An 18,727-nucleotide genomic window follows, 5' to 3' on the forward strand; every position below is an offset into this window, starting at 1 on the left:
CCACACGGTTAATGTGGGATTAATTTGTTTTTATAAAAACTTTAACATGTAAATTTTGTTATGGTGATATAGGGAACTATGATAAAACGAAAATTACATAATTGTTTTACCGCACGATGAATGTAGGATTAATTTGTTTTTATAAAAAAATTAACATATAAATCTTGGTATGGCGATATAGTAAATTATGATAAAGCAAACATTATAGAATTGTTTTATTGCATGGTGAATGTGGTATTAATTTTTTTTTAATAAAAAATTAACATATAAATCGTGTTATGGCGATATAGCAATTTATTTTAAATGTGTGATAGAAGATATAATAAAATTTTTAAAAAACATTCAATTGTCTAGTAAATGTTATATAGTTGAAGTAAAAATTTAATTTAGGTAAAAGTTTTAGTTTACAATTTTAATTTAAAAATTTGGTTTAAAAAATTAATTTCATAAGAAAATTTTAGTTAAAAATTTTCAATAAATTGTAGAAGAAAACTATAGAGGAAAATACATGAAACAAAATTTTTGGAGGGAAATTTTCATTCTTTAAGCTATATATTATCATTAGGAGACACTGCATTTGTATCATTCAACCTCTTATGTTTGAAAGGCATGGATTCTTCTGATAGTGAAGTTTTGCTTTGTGAAGAATCAACATCTTTGTTTGCGTAACAACTCTATTCATATTGATGAATATAACGAAAATTCTTCCACTATGAATAGAGAGTCAAATCTTCTACTTAGTCTTAATCCTAAGGACTATGAGATAAGTATTGATGAAAGGCAGGATGAAGAATTCAAATAAATAAAGAGTCATGGTTTCCACTTAGTCATAATCCTATGGACTATGAGAGCAACACTGATGAAGAGCATGATGAAGATTTTCAAATAAATAAAGAGTCGCGGTTTCTACTTAGTCCTAATCCTATGGACTATGAGAGCAGCAATGATGAAGAATTTCAAATGAATAGAGTGTCACGGTGTCCACTTAGTCCTAATCCTATGGACTATGAGAGCAGCAGTGATGAAGAGCATGATGAAGAATTTCAAAATGAATAGAGTGTCACGGTGTCCACTTAGTCCTAATCCTATGGACTATGAGAGCAGCAATGATTAAGAGCATGATGAAGAATTTCAAATGAATAGAGTGTCATTGTGTGCACTTAGTCCTAATCCCATGGACTATGAGAGAAACAGTGATGAAGAATTTCAAATGAAGAGAGTGTCACAGTGTCCACTTAGTCCTAATCCTATGGACTATGAGAGAAGCAGTGATGAAGAACATGATGAATCATTTCAAATGAATAGAGTGTCACAATGTCCACTTAGTCCTAATCCTATGGACTATGAGAGCAACAATGATGAAGAGCATGATTAAGATTTTCAAATAAATAAAGAATCACAGTTTCCACTTAGTCCTAATCCCATGGACTATGAGAGCAACAGTGATGAAGGCCAGGATGAAGAATTTCCAATAAATCAAGAGTCACATTTTCCACCTAGTCCTAATCCTAAGGACATGAGAGCAGTAGTGACAAAGGAAGGGATGAAGCACTTAGTCCTAATCCTAAGGAATACGAGAACAACAATGACGAAGGGCAGGATAAATAATTTTTAGTAAGTAAAAAGTCACATTTTCGACTAGTCCTAATGCTATGGACTATGAGAGAAGCATTGACAATGCACATGATGAAGAATATCCAATAAACATAGAGTCAAACTTTCCATTTAGTCCTAATTCTAAGGTCTATGAGGGTAGCACTAAAGAAGGGAAAGATGAAGAATATCCTCCAAGTCAGTATTTCAAAAGCACAGATGATCATAGTGAAGATAACATTCCTCATAATGATGATGAAAGTGCTTATACAAATGATGATCCAATGATGGAGATGTTGCCAGGAAATATTGTATTGAGAAGTAGGAGCAGACCTTTTTGTATCAATCCAAGATGTTCTAGTTATACAAGTGGTAGAGAAGAATATCTGACAAGAAGAAGTTCTATCAATGCTCTCATTTCAAATGAATGTTGTCAAAAATATTTCTTGAAACATATGGATTTCAAGTTTGCATTAGAGAAAAGGAAGAGATATTTGTCAATGAATAAAAGCATGCAAAATTCATATTTGGTGGGGTGCATGCAATCTACATTGTCAGGTTATGATTATCATATTGGGTCTTTATTTATTTGTAGGAAGGCTTTCAAAATGTTTCATTTGATGGGTAATTTTCGCCTGTGAAGAATCCAAGAAAAATTGGAAAATGATCCCACATTTTATTCAAAAGTATGCCATAAACAATAGTTTGGGTCATTATCAAATACTGCAATTTCATGGATGAAAGATTTATTTTTAAAGAACGAAGAGTGTATGCCAAATAGAGAGGCAATAAATATTCCAGATAATTTTTGAAGACGAGAAATCTACAACTCATACAAAGAATATGCAGAAGGTGTTGAGGGGCATAGTTGATTTATTACATATCAATATTTTGTGAAGATATGGAAGAAATAATTCAATAATCTCTGTATTCCTAAGAAGACAAGGATGGGGATTTGCAATACATGTGCTTCTTTTAAATCAAAAAGGGATAAATGTGAGGGTCAGAAAGTGGTAAGCATTCATAACTTTAACTTTTAAAATTGTATAGTCATCAACTATGAAAATGTATTTCTTAATGACTTTCTTTTATGTTGTGTAGGTTCCATTGTCAAAGCACTTCAAGAGCATTGCGAACAACAAACAAGTGAAAGAAAAAAGTTGTAAAAGCATCGAAACAAGTGTTATGATAAACCAAATAAATATTTGGGTTTGATAATTGATGGTATGGACCAAAAGAAAGCACTTCTACCACATTTTATTTCGCACACCCAAAAATTTATAGGAGGAAAATTTTATTTAGTATCACTTGGTTGGTTGTATGGTCTTCAATGGGAAAATGTTGCCAAGGGTATACTTCACAGCTCCAAATATTCATAATGATGCAAATTTGACAATAACCATAATTTATGTTGTGCTTTCTCATTGGTCTGGTAATCTTCCTGAAGTTTTGTATCTACAATTGGACAACACTTGTCGTGAAAACAAAAATCAGATTGTTTTTGGATATCTAAACATGCTTGTTGAATTGAGAATTTTTCAAAAGGTAAAGGTCGGTTTTGATTCTTGTTGGGAACACACATGACTATATTGATCAGATGTTCAGTCGTTTTTCAGTCACAGTGAGGAGGAAGGAAGTTGGGAGATTGCTATCATTAATTGAATATATTAAGAAATCATGCATGCTAGAGCCTACTTTTGATGTGTTGGAAGAAATTGTTGACATGCAAAGGTTTATTCTAGGATCACATGGCAAGGAGAAATGCATTGAACAACTTAATGACATTAGGTTCCAATATTAATTTTGTATCAAAAAAATTGATGGGAAAACACTAATATGGGGAAAGAAGTATTCAACTACTACAGAATGGGCACCGTCATCAGGTTTGGAATTTTTGAAGTTCGTTCCAGATCATCCAATGTTTGCATCAAATATATTGTTATTACAATCAGTTGCTGAAGTTCATATTGCACACAGGCAGAATAAAGATATAAATTATTCTGATTGCCTAGAAGAAATTAAAAAATGTATTAGATATACATATGAGTACTTTGATATTATTGATTTAGTTTGGTGGGAGTCTTTTTTCGATAATCAAAGTGATATCATTTCAAGAACAACAAACGAAGATATACCTTTGAAAAATCCATTTCTTTGGCCACAAAATGTGTCAAATGAACATGAGGAAAGAAACATTGTTGACCAACAATAACCTCAAGGTATTACTAATTATTCACAAGCAGAGGAAAGATAAATGTATATTGGTTCAAGATGATCTTGTGCACAATGTGAAGCCGTGGAAGACCTTTAAGGGGGTTCAGTAGAGGATATTAAGGAGGGTTGCATGATCGCAGTGCTAGTAGATGGAGATCCCAATGGCTATCCATTCTGGGTTGCTATTAAGGTTATAAATGTCATTACAGAAAATGAAGATGTTGCAGGTGTTGAAGTACATTGGTATGCCACAAATACACACCCATTCATTGGTGCGTATAATCCAGAGATGGTAGTTGATAAAAAAATTGGCAGAAAGAGAAAAAGAAAGGGTAAAAATATAAATGATCGTCGCACAAACTTCTTAAAATTGGAGGATGTTGACATACTTGTTTATGAATTCAATTTAACAAAGAGAGCAACTCTTAACTTCAAGACGATAGAGATTCTGAAGAGGTTGTTATCGGAAGGAACAATGTTGAGATGAGAGTCTGTTGAAACCAGTCGTAGATACAGAAGAATTTTGAAACCTGAAATGGTGGGAATGCATGTGATTCATGTGGGGCACTAGTTGATGAAAAAGAAAAATATGGAACATCTTCATCTGCATCCAGTCATTCATCTAAAGATGTGAATTCTGATGGTGTGCAAGAAAATATGAGTGATTTTGAATAATTGTCTAAGACAATTTATATAATTGATGTTTGCATCGTATCTTGAAATAAAATTTTTGATTTCCATATGGTGTTAAACGAAGTTATTAGTCATTTTTATGTTTGTTGGATTATATGTTTTACTTATGATGATTTTTATTGTTTAAAATATCTACAATGCAACAATAACTTAGAGATATAATGTATGTTTCATTCAATCTACAAGTAATGACATTTTGATTAATTTAGTCATGTAATTTGTTCATAATGTCATGGTTTTTTAATTGTATGGTTGAAAAATTTCTAATTTTTTTTGTATCTTTAATGTTGTGATTGAAAACAATTAGAATTTCAGCAATCTTTAGTGTCATGTTATTATATGTTTAAAAACATGGATGAAAAATGATAGAATTTTAATGTGTTCCAGATCCCATTGTTTTATCTTTATGATCATTACTAAAAAATGTTGAAATTATACCTAGGAAAAAAAATGTTATTCTACCAAAAACATTAGTGTGTTTTTTATCAAAAGCAATTGTTTTGTGCAAAAAAAAAAACGGTTTTACTGCCATTTTTTAAAAATGTTGAAAATTAACCCTTAAAAAAAACCATCATTCCAGTATACACACTTTTTGTTTTTAGGACCGTTTTTCATGTGTTTTTGAGGTTTTGGGCTAAATGTCCCGTTTTGAGTTTACAATTCCTGTTTTAAAGTTTACATTATTTTATGGTAAAGAATTCACTTAAAACAAATAAAATCAACAGTAAAATTGGAATTTGCAAAAATTTTGTTAAGATTTTTCAGAATGTTGGATTCAGATACTAAAAAAATAACTTATTTTAAATAATAAACCAGAAACAAACTGTCACCCTAAATTATTTTTCCAAATTCCACCATAATCACCGAAACTTAATAATTAGGCAACACTTTATGTACTAAATTTCCCGTTTCATGGACAAGTAGTAGATTTGAGTGTTTTTGAGCGTTCACTATAATGGAGTAAAATGCAGGTTCAAGAACACGACTCTACATTGTAGTCAAAGGCATATGGTGTGTTAGTGTGTCATCTAAACCAAATGATATTATCTAAATCATTAAATTAAAACTATTATATTTAATTATGTATCTCCTATGTGCCATAGGGTATTGTCTTGCGTTGTACCCAACTAATCATGACTAAATGAGTTATGTTTTGTGTGTACATATGAGTAATATAAGTTAGTTGAAATTCGCTGCTAATTACTCTCAAAAGTAGCAAAGTTTCATGAGAAAATTCAGGATATTATAATTTAAAGGTGCAAGGATGAGCATGGTATGATGCAACTAGTCAGAAAACCATTAAATAATTAAAGGCATTCAACTTGGATAAATTAGAAATTCGTTTTTTTTATACCTTCCATTAATTTATGTGAAATCTAATTTTTAACGGAATTTGTGTGAGTATTGTGAGACTGTTGCAATCACAAGTTTTGTCCCATAAGTTACGCTCAAGGGGAAGTGGATAATTAGATAAGATTTTCGACATGGGAGTCTAAGTATATTTAAAATTTTTATAAACATAGTGTTAGAAAACTTAAATAGCAATTCTACATGCGGAAAGAACTGAAAAGAACCACTGAATCTTAATGCCCAGGGATACGAGTTACCTCCAGCCATTGGTGAAACTGTTGATGCAATTTCCTTCTGAAACACCGCGCTCCAGCTGCACAAGAAAAAGGTAAAGAAGACAAATGATCTGAAGGCACTTCCAAGCTCTGCTATCTCAGCTAGATGGTGTAAAACTGAAGGGGATTGAGATGCGAGCTTGGGGACCAAACAGATGAATTTATAGCTAAGCTTCCATCAAGCTTCTGATAGCTATGTGTCAGATGTCCCACAGATCAAGGCAGAGAACTCCAGATGGGAGTAATGGACCACTTCAGTAGCTCCTAACAATAAATTTATTAGCTGCAGTTGATTTCCTTAACTTAAGGAAACTACTGCAGTTGGTTTCCATAAGTTAAGGAAAGACTGCAGTTTAAATTCCATAATTTTAGGCAGCAATTGTGTAAAACTTAATGGAGCTAACATTCTCCCACTTGGTCCATACTTCCAAACTTAATGTCTCAACTTAAAAACCATTGATAATCTGTATTAAGTAATAGATACATGAATCATGGCGATAAGTCCTCTAATGACGAGTATTATCTTCCATGTATTACTATGTATTTATTCTTATTATAATTTATGTGGCAACAATTTCTTAATGAATAAACCCTATGTTTATTCTTGGTCCTTCTTAAATGAATTTTCTCAAATCAACTTAAGGTGCACATAAATATGAGAAAAAACATCACAATAATTAAGAATTTCATAATCATTGTCCATACAATGAAAAACTGCATAATGGAACCAAGTCCCATATTCAATACATGATCCTTGAATTTAAACGGTGGCATGCCCTTACTCAAAGGATCCGTGATCATTAACTCAGTGCTGACGTGCTCAACGACCACTTTCTTTTCTTTAACACGTTCCCTTATAGCTAAATACTTAATGTCGATGTGTTTATTTCGACTCCCACTTTTTTAGCCATAAAACCAACAGTTGAATTATCACAATATATTCTCAATGGCTTAGAGATAGAATCCATAATTCTAAGCCCAGAAATGAAATTCTTAAGCCATACACCATGTAAAGCACCCTCAAACAGGATATACATAAGCATGTAGTCTTTGGTCCCTTGAAGGTACCTCATTACTTTCTTTGCAGCTCTCCAGTGGTCTAAACCTGGATCACTCTGATATCGTCCCAACATTCCCAATGGGAGCTACACTTCGTGAACAATCCTTCATCCGAAATCTCTCTAAAATTTTATTAATATAGGTTTCCTGTGACAGACCCAAGATGCCTCGAAATCTGTCTCTATGGATCTTAATGCCAATGACATAAGATGCCTCACCCATATCCTTCATATCAAAACTTTTAGAGAGGAATTGTCTCACCTCATGTAGCAAACCCTTATCATTGGTTGCTAGCAAAAGGTCATCCACATATAAAACAAGAAAACAAATTTTACTCCCACTAACCTTCAGGTATATACATTGATCCATAATGTTTTCTACAAAACCAAAAGAAGAAATTACATTATGGAATTTCAAATACCATTGGCGGAATGCTTGTTTTAAACCATATAATGACTTCTTGAGCTTGCAAACCAATTGCTCACCATGACTAGCGGGGAATCAATGAAGATGTGTTATTAATGAAGAAGTGTTGTCAATCATTAATGACGAAGTGTTATTAATGAAGAAGTGTTAATAACCATCATCCTTTAGTGCCAGTGTGAACATGCATTGAATCATATGTGACATTGTTTTGTAAATTAATGCAGTAAAGACCATTAGACAAAATACCATTCCCAACATAATCAGATTTATAGAATAGACTGAAAAATTCTTTTCTGAAAAGTTTAAGGAATATCCAAAAGGTACAAGCCTTGAAACTGAGATCAAGTTTCTAGAAAAACTTGGAACATAAAAGGTCTTTTCTAACTTCAAAACAAAACCACTACTTAAAGCTAAATAACATGTTCCTATAGCTTCCACATGCGAGCCCATCTTGTTTCCTGATAAGATGCTTTGCTCACTTCCCACTGGCTTCCTTAGGTTCTGCAAACCCTTTGTCTGTAAGCCATTTCTGATATTTGGCGCATTCCTTCTTCATGTGTCCCTTCTTCTTACAGAAAAAACACTTGGAAACCTTCTTGATATCGGCTTGGGGAGGTACTTTACCTTTCCCTTTCCGATCGGCTTGAGATTTGCCCCTTCCACGCGTTGCCAGCATTGCACTCTCTCCCAGTTCCATCACCAGTCTCTCTTCCTCTTGAACACACATGGTCATGAGTTCATTAATTGACCATTTATCCTTATGTGTGTTGTATGAGATTTTGAAAGGTCCATATTGGTGCGGAAGGGTGTTCAGGATGTAGTGCACTAGGAAGGACTCCGATATTTCAACCTCGAGTTTCTTCAATTGAGCCACAGTGTCCCTCATCTGCATGATGTGCTCGCACACACCTTTCACACTGGTGAGCCTCAGGGATGAGAACTTCATGATTAGGGTGCTTGCTAGTGCCTTGTCTGAAGAGACGAATTGTTCATCAATGGCCTTCAACAAGTCTCGGACCTTGTCATGCTGATTAACGAAACCTCGAATACCAGCTGAAATTTTAGTCTTAATGAACATCATGCTTAGACGATTGGATCGCTCCCATCGTTCATAAAGCGCGACGTCCGCTGCAGTGGTGGTATTAGTGAGTGCCGATGGTTCATCTTTCCTGATAGCATAATCTATGTCCATCCACCCAAAATGAAGGAGAATCCTCTCCTTCCAAATCTTGTAGTTATCTCCTTTAAGTTCGGGAATGTCACAACGAATTTCAGAGAAATTTGCAGGGTGTACTGCTGCATCAAAATAAAGGATCACATGCTTATGTTAAAATTGAGGCTTAATAACTTTCATGTTTTACCAATGTAAATCATGCAAAAAAGAATTGAATCAAATGACATGAAAATTGCTTGTGGGCTAAATTTTCAATTCAAACAGACTCAATAAAACTTTATGAACTTTCATGTTTTACCAATGTAAATCATGCAAAAAAGAATTGAATCAAATGACATGAAAATTGCCTGTGGGCTAAATTTTCAATTCAAACAGACTCAATAAAACTTTATGAACTTTCATGTTTTACCAATGTAAAACATGCTAAAAAGAATTGAATCAAATGACATGAAAATTGCATGTGGGCTAAATTTTCAATTCAAACAGATTCAATAAAACTTTATGATAATGCTAAAAAGAATTGAATCAAATGACATGAAAATTGCCCGTGGGCTAAATTTTCAATTCAAACAGATTCAATAAAACTGTATGATAAAACTTATTAATTCATAACTCCTGTGGGTAGGTTATGAAATTTTATCCTAATTAATCACATAAATATAATAAAAATTCCTGTGGGATAAAATTTATTATATTGAGTGTAATTAATTACAATTTAATGTCTAAATAATCTTTATGTGATCTTGCCAATCAATATATAATTTTATTTAATTAAAGATGTCGTGGCCATTCTTTAATTAATTAAAATTATATGGATCACTAGACATTATTTTGTTGCATAAACAAAACTTAACCAGAGAGAAAAATGATGTTTACTGAAAGGAGTAAGTCAAAATAACTTTTTAATAAACTCCATATAACTGCAATAATTCTCCAGCAAAATTAAAGTTAAGGTTAAAGCAGTCAGCATTACCGCAAATGACTATAAATTGCTTTGCAAGGCTGTTGAATTCAAAATAGAGATTCTCACAATTTAGAGTTATTTTCTTTAAGTAATACTTCAAAGGTCATCCCTATATTCATTTCCCCTAATATTTTTATAAAATGAATACAAAACCTCATATTTAAACTCCAGCCTTAAAACAGAAATCATACAACATGCTAAGTGAAATCATACAACAAATGCAACCACCTAAGTAATTCACCAATCCCATAACACCTTCCATTATGCTTCATCGCAAAACAAAACAAGGACACCTGAAACATATAATAATCGAATGCTAGAATCTTCATAAATTCTTTGATGAGATCTAAAAATAAATCATGAAGATAGCCAAGAACATCAAACTCATGCCATGGAAGGGATGCACTACAACAAGCCCCTTCTATCCATTGTTGGACATGGTTGATGCAATCTTCTTAAGGATACGACAACCCATTAAAAATAAGAAAATCATATTCATTGTCCTCTAGGAACAAAAATTTTAGGCTCGTCCATTGAAAATGTACCCTCTAATAAGCATGAAGGCAAAGTATGAAACATATTTTCAAATCTCGAAAAGGAATCTTTTGTTTACATTTTATAGCTTCCTTGTTATTTCGTAAAGATGAAAATTTTCTGCAACATCAAACTGTATGCCTTGCTTTTCCATACCATTTCTAGCAAATAAAAGGTCATTTCCAACTAAGCATATTCGTTCTTGAAAAGGGAACGATTCAGAGGGTTGCTGGTTAGAGGCGGCCATTCATGTCATGCAATGTATGCGCCAGGTAATTAAATTTTGACATAATTATGAAATTTCGATAACACAACAGAGCGTGTCAATAGAACAAACAAATATCAGAATTTAAAATAAATAAATAAAAACATTTATTGATTTTGTTCAACGCATGGTTTATAGTGGAGTATGATTATAACAAAACCTTATATTATATATATAGTTATAACCAACGTATATGGTGGGAAAAAGTGTAATATGGTTACAAAACCATATTACCAAAACGTATATGAAAACAACCGAATCAGTATTTCTTTTAATTCACAAATAAATTAAAAATCCTAAAATGCTGTGGAAATACTCCATTTGCTATTGCAAAAATTAACAATGCGCCTTTATATTGCAATCTTAAACTTTACGCTTCCCCGGAAATAAAATCGATAGGGCAACATACAATTTGTACTATTAATAACATCTTTAGATTTTGAAGTTTTGTTATCCCAGCTTGCCGTATTTTAGAAACTGTTAAGAGCATAATTTCCTCTTGCGTGGGCTATAAAAATAGCTATACACTTGCATGGAGATAGAATAAACAAAATATAAATCCCGCTTCTGGCTTCAATACACTAACTGGACATCATACACAGATTAAAAACACAAGCACACATAAAAGCTACGCACTTTTCAGTCTCCATAAAACAATATGCAAGAATAGAATGTACAGAAACCCACGGTTGAGGCGTCGAGGGGAAGACGCAGAGTGAGGATATGGAAGCCGAGCCATGGGGTTGAAGGTAAGTATTTGCGGCACTCCATTTTCTCCTAGAATTCTTTACAGATCTTGCGGCCGTGTTATAGTCTCAGAGTGAGCTTTAAACGAGTAAAATATATGTGCTATTTATTTGACATAAATATTATTTTCCCCAACATGCATTACAAATCAGATTCCAAATATATGCAACAAAAGCTAACTATGCAGCCAATCGCAGAAAAGAAGATCTGTACGCAAGCTATAGACTCCAGGAAAATCAAAATTATAGGTTCGAATCCAATGGAGACTAGGGTTATAGACCAGAAAAGCCAGCTGAACCGCCTGGAAGAAGAGAATCTCACGTTGAAGGAACGGTTGTTTTAATGGAGCAGGAAATGCAGGCTTTTATAGGGCTTGAAGCCGAGAAGGGAGCGGGGAACATAAGGTTGACCAACGATTTTTGAAATTTCAGTTTCGCATGAAGACAAAGTGAAAAATGAATTCAACAATTTATTTATTTGCGCTTTGTTTGATATAGTATACAAAGGCTACAACAGTAACAACGCTCAGACGTTTTCTTGGCCAACACACAGCAAGGCAGAGGTAAAAGGGCTCTGATACCAACTGTTAAGAACTCTGGACACCACATATCTCCACAATGGTATGATATTGTCCACTTTGGGCCTAAGCCCTCATGGATTTGCTTTTGGACTTACCCAAAAGGCCTCATACCAATGGAGATATTTGTCCATCCTTATATATCCATGATCCTCCCCACCTCCAGTCAATGTGGGACTTTGGTCGTATACCCAACAATCCTCCCCTCGAACAAAGGACCATCGAGCCTCCCCTCAAACGATTATCCATCCGTCCACTCTCTACCAACTAGGATTCTCTGCTCTAATGCGTTGGAAGCACACGCCTTACATGGAAGCACCACCTGCCTCGAGAGCTTGCTCTATCCCAGGTCAACTCCTCTTCACCGTGTTGGGGCCAGGACACGTCCATGAAGAATCCGGAGCACACCGCCTGTCTAACCGAGCTCATCCACGGATCCCATCGTGATATTACCGGGGCCCACCACCTTCGTTCGGTATTCTGAGGATTCATCCACTTGGCTAACTTTGGGGCATGGCTCTGATACCAACTGTTAGAAAACTTAAACAACAATTCTACATGCGGAAAGAACTGAAAAGAATCACTGAATCTTAATGCCCAGGGATACGAGTTACCTCCAGCCATTGGTGAAACTGTTGATGCAATTTCCTTCTGAAACACCGCGCTCCAGCTGCACAAGAAAAAGGGAAAGAAGACAAATGATCTGAAGGCACTTCCAAGCTCTGCTATCTCAGCTAGATGGTGTAAAACTGAAGGGGATTGAGATGCGAGCTTGGGGACCAAACAGATGAATTTATAGCTAAGCTTCCATGAAGCTTCTGATAGCTATGTGTCAGATGTCCCACAGATCAAGGCAGAGAACTCCAGATGGGAGTAATGGACCACTTCAGTAGCTCCTAACAATAAATTTATTAGCTGCAGTTGATTTCCTTAACTTAAGGAAACTACTGCAGTTGGTTTCCATAAGTTAAGGAAAGACTGCAGTTTAAATTCCATAATTTTAGGCAGCAATTGTGTAAAACTTAATGGAGCTAACACATAGTGCATATTTTGTGAAAAAAATTAGACAAAATATTTATTTTGATAATTATAGTTAGTTATGATTTATGTTCTTCGGTGGTTTATTCGTGGTGAAATGAGGTTCAAACCTTTTTAAGAAAATTAATTTTACTCTACATATAATCTCATGGTATTGGAAGCATCATTAATTTCACTCTTCATGCAATATGGCATTTTATATTTGTCACTATTCCTTGTTCCATTTTGCATTTTTTTATTGGTTATATTGTATACATTTTTTATTGGTTATATTGTATACATTTTCACTCAAATAACTCGATATAACTCAAATTCTTTTTCATTAATCTTAGTTATAATTTTTGTTAAATTATTTTGATGTTTTTTTGGTTTTTTAGTTAAGTGATTATGATTTTTTAGTAACAATTAGTTTGGCTATATAAATTAAATATTTAGTAAACACTACTAAAATATAAACATAAATTTATGATAAACATCAAAACAATTATTTATGATAAACATCAAAACACTTGTTTATGATACATTTCACATTATTAAATTATAAAAAATTATAAAAATTTACTAAATTATAAATTATTTATTATTATTATTATTATATAAATTAAATATTTATACATTAAAAAAAATCACTTGACAATATTCTTAACCATGGAGATTCACCCTTGCTTTATAGGCTTTGTTACAATACCATGGATAAATATCATGGCTTATCAATACTATATGTCCAATAAACCACGAGTCATTCATCTTTGTTACAATACTACAGGTCCAATAAATCAAGAGTCATTTCATATGACACTCGTTCATATGACATTTTTTTAACTAATCGTTTAATTAAAAATGCAAAAAAGGGCATAACTACTTTGGATATAAATCTTAACATTTGATTTTTGTATACAACTAAGAATATTTTAAAATATTTTGTATTGATGAACCTCAATGTCAAAAAATAGCAAATGCTTCAAACTAATAATTACGTCGTAAGGCGTTTACCTCGAGAAGAGCTCCCCTATGTTCTTAGGGTTTTTCCCTCTGAGAAGAACTCCCCTATGTGCTTAGGGCGTTTCCCTCTAAGAAGAACTCCCTTATGTGCCATTGTGTACTATATTGCATCGTTGATCTGATGCGTTAAACGATTAAAAAAAATCGTTGTTGGATCATCATAAGCAATTATAGTAAACAGTGCGCTGGAAGTTTGTTATAGTAACGACCCATGCTTCTCTAAATCTTGAGAGACAGTAAAATGGTGGGAAGGGATGCGTCCCCTGGCTTGCTTAGGCATTGTGGAGTCTTCCCATCATAACCCCCTTCGTAGCTATGGCTTGCTTGGGGAGGGATATCTTTTTGTTCTTCTAGTTTTGATTTTCCCCAACCCCTTTTTTTCCAAGGGAGACAATGTAGGTGTTGCTGTTGCGCCCATCTACTAGTTTGTTGCCCATTCTTCTGTGTTGTATAGAATCGAGGGGTGGGTAGCTCCATATTTTGTGGTGAATTATAATGGGAATGGGTTGTTCGACCTCATGGTTATCAGACTCTTCCTTATGAAGAAATCAATGTGCTGAAGCTCATCAAGAAGGTGGTTGGTTCCAAATATTTGGGAGGGTTGGGAATGTTGGTGTCACTTATTATTAGGTTTCTTAATGTGCTGAAGCACAAGCTAGAATCTCTGCAATCGACCTTTGATTTTTCAATGCGGATGCAATCGTATGAGTCTTATTTTCAACGGTTTTATCCTATTAAATGCAATCAAGATCGATAGGTTGCAGATAACATTGTTGAGTTTGGGAATCCCTATGAATTTGGGCTTGAAGCTGGGTGGAAACCAGAGTTGTTGCTAGCCATGGTTTCCATGTGTAAAGAAATCCCTAAGGCTTTTCTTGTATGTAATGGATACAAATATGAAGAGTATATTTCATTAGTGCTTACTACCATACCATTTAATTTTAATTGCATTATTGTGTTGGAGCAAGAAGAAGTATTGGATTCAGTGCTTAGTGTGACTTGCAAGTTAACTATGAGGCATGTTATTAGGGTTCAAGCCAAGTTGAGGACCAAACATGGTGGCCATTTCGGTGCCACATTTGGTGAGAAGGGAAAATTGGGTTCTCGAGTTTGGAATTTGTTGGCATTGTTTGGAAATTTCAAAAATTGGGGATGTTAGATTGTCTCAAGCTTCTTCATTTCCATATTGCATCTTAAATCCCATGCATTGAATTTATTAATGATGCTGTGAGTGAAGTGATGTATATATACTATGAGTTGGTTAAGATGGGTACCAATATGAATATCATTGACATTGGAGGAGGACTTGGTATTGATTATGAAAGTACCAAGTCTTCTTGCTCTACTATGTTTGTTGCTTACATTGTGGAAGAATATGCAGAAGTTGTGTTCAAGGAAATCCCCGTGGCCTGTAACCAGAAAGGGGTAAACCATCTCATCACATGTAGTGAATGTGGGAGAGCTCTGGTTTCACACCATTCTCTTTTGGTGTTTGACGTTGTGTCTATGCATGACAAAAAGGACTATGTATCTGTCACTTGTGGTTGGAACAGATCTGAAGCCTCTAGTGGACAGTTTGCCTAAGGAATTAATGGATGAGTATAAGATGGTCATGGATTATAATACCATAGGGGATTTCCACAATATCCAAATTGGGAATTTTGGCACCGCTTATTATTAGGTTTCTTTATGTGCTAAAGCAAAGGATGGAATCTTTGCAATCGACCTTTGATTCTACAATGCAGATGCAGTCATATGAGTCTTATTTTCAAGGGTTTTATCCTATTAAATTCAATCAAGATCGATATGTTGTGGAGAACATTGTGGAGTTTGGGATTCCCTATGAATTTGGGCTTGAAGCTAGGTCGAAACCATAGTTGTTACTAGCCATGGCTTCCATGTGTAAAGCAAGTTGTAAGAATTTGCTTGTTTGTAATGGATACAAAGATGAAGAATATATTTCGCTGGTGCTTACTACCATATCCTTGAATTTGTATTGCATTATTATGTTGGAGAAAGAATAAGAATTGGATTTGGTGCTTAGTGTGAGCTGCAAGTTAACTATGAGGTTTGTTATTAGGGTTCAAGCCAAGTTGAGGACCAAACATGGTGGCCATTTCAGTGCCACATCTGGTGAGAAGGAAAAATTGAGGCTCACGAGTTTGGAAATTGTCGGCATCATTTAGAAATCATAAAAATTGGGGATGTTGGATTGTCTCGAGCTTCTTCATTTCCATATTGTGTCTTAGATCCCATGCATTGAAGTTATTAAAGATGGTGTGAGCAAAGTGAGGTATATATATTATGAGTTGGTTAAGCTGGGAACCAATATGAAGATCATTCACATTGGAGGAGGGCTTGGTATTGATTATGAAGGTACTAAGGTTTCTTGCTCTGATATGTTTGTTGCTTACTGTCAGGAATAATATGCAGTGATTGTGTTCAAGGAATTCCCTGTGGCCTGTAAAGGGTAAACCATCTCATCACATGCAGTGAATGTGGGAGAGATCTAGTTTCACACCATTCTCTTCTAGTGTTTGATGTTGTGTCTATGCATGACAAAAAGGACTATGTACTTGCAGTTGTGGCTGGAACAGATTTGAAGCCTCTGGTGGATAGTTTTCCTAAGGAATTAATGGGTAAGTATAAGATGGTCATGGCTTATACTACCATGGGGGATTTCCACAACATCTAAATTGGGAATGTCAATGCTACTTATTATTAGGTTTCTTGATGTGTTGAAGCACAAGATGGAATATTTGTAATCGACCTTTGATTCTACAATGTGGATGCAATCGTATGAGTCTTATTTTCAAGGGCTTTATCCTATTAAATGCAATCAAGATCGATATGTTGTGGAGAACATGGTGGATTTTGGGAAGCCCTATGAATTTGGGTCGAAACCAGAGTTGTTGCTAGCCATGGCTTCCACGTGTAAAGAAAGTCCTAAGGATTTTCTTGTTTTTAATGGATACAAAGATGAATAATATATTTCATTGATGCTTACTACCATACCCTTAAATTTTAATTGCATTATTGTGTTGGAGAAAGAAGAAGATTTGGATTTGGTGCTCACTGTGAGCTGCAAGTTGACTGTGAAGCCTATTATTAGGGTTTGAGCCAAGTTGAGGACCAAACATGGCGGCCATTTCGGCACCACATCTAGTGAGAATGGAATATTTTGGATCATGAGTTTGGAATTTGTCGACATCATTTGGAAAATGCATAAATTGGGGATGTTGGATTGTCTAAGCTTCTTCATTTCCATATTGCATCTTAAATCCCAGGCATTGAAGTTCTTAATGATGGTGTGAGAGAAGCAATGGATATATATTGTGATTTGGTTAAGTTGGGCACCAATATGAAGATCATTGACATTGGAGGAGGGCTTGGTATTGACTATGAATGTACCAAGTCTTCTTGCTCTGATATGTTTGTTTCTTACATTTTAGAAGAATATGCAACGGATGTGGTCAACGAATTCCCTGTGGCCTGTAACCAAAAAGGGGTAAACCATCTCATTACATGCAGTGAATGTGGGAGAGCTCTGGTTTCACACCATTCTCTTCTGGTGTTTTATGTTGTGTTTGTGCATGACAAAAAAGGACCTATATTTGTAGTTGTGGTTGGAACAAATCTGAAGCCTCTGGTGGAAAATTTTCCTATGGAATTAATGTGTGAGTATAACATAGTCATGACTTGTACTAACATAGGGTATTTCCACAACAACCAAATCTGCACATAGAAGATGAAAGCAAGGAGCTTAGATTTGTTCAAAGAAGTGCACCCAAGGCTTGAATCGTTGGCCACTGTAGACGAGATGTTTGATCTCATATCTTCTCCTATCATAGAAGGGACTGCCATGCGTCACATAAATCTGTTAATATTCAAGTCAATTCTTAACTTCTAGGAAATGGGTAGTTGTTTCCAGTGATGCCTATCCACAAGCTCAACAAGCGAAACATTGTGTGTGTCATTATGTTAGACCTAACCTGTGACAGTGATGGTAAGGTGGACACTTTCATATCTAATGTTGACAGTGATGGAACCCATGGTGGAACCTAAACCAATTTTCTTCATTTGATGATGCATGAACCCAACATCATGTTCGGTTCTCTCAAGTGTCACAATGAGGACTCCCTACATTTGGATGACAACTGTGACTTGGACTATGCCATCTCTAACTTTAACACCATTCCTTCCACATTCATCTCTCTTCTATACCTCTCCTCCTCGTAATCCACCTCTTATGTCTTCACTGACGATGATGAAGAATCCCATGACCGCGACCACGACTATGACCATGATACCTGGTAACCCTGCTTTGGGTTCATTGATAAAAATAAACCATTCATTTTCCCTAAATTTTCAATTGGATTAGGTATAGTTAGGTATGCAAGTGCTTTCTTCATCTGTAGAGGGTCATTTATAGCAACAACAACAACCATGTTTTGAACTTCATTATGGAACCAGATTTTTTAATTTATTTGATATCTAAAGTCATTTCTTAGTGTTAATTGTACACGCCATTCTGTAGTTTCTGAATGTTGAGTTCCTTTTATTTAGTTGTAACCAATATTTAGAAGGTTAGTGGGCCTGCTCTTGATTGTTTTGATAAAAAGACAATCTTGATTTTCAATCACTCATTTTCAGATGTGAATTTATAACTAAAATGGATGTTGGATTGGCCAAAAAAGGAAAAATAGTAATGACCCATGGTGGGCGATTTACCTTTTAGGACTAGTCCATGCTTAAAGGCATTAGATGGTTCCTGGGCATTAGATGGGTCATTAGAGGAGCAAGAGGAAGCTCACCT

At 34.8% G+C, this 18,727-nt stretch overlaps 2 pseudogenes; both read left to right on the plus strand.

Annotated features, from left to right (window-relative positions):
* The window catches only part of LOC149181702 (uncharacterized), a 33,289-nt pseudogene extending 16,683 nt beyond the window's left edge, over window positions 1-16,606 (plus strand).
* Window positions 16,605-17,976, plus strand: LOC149181703 (arginine decarboxylase-like; annotated as a pseudogene).
* The last annotated feature ends 751 nt before the right edge of the window (window positions 17,977-18,727 follow it).

The sequence above is a fragment of the Pinus tabuliformis genome, chromosome 3_2, assembly GCF_031772625.1.
Source record: "Pinus tabuliformis cultivar Carrire ecotype Pingquan chromosome 3_2, CPIR1, whole genome shotgun sequence".
NCBI classification, from domain to species: Eukaryota; Viridiplantae; Streptophyta; class Pinopsida; order Pinales; family Pinaceae; genus Pinus; species Pinus tabuliformis.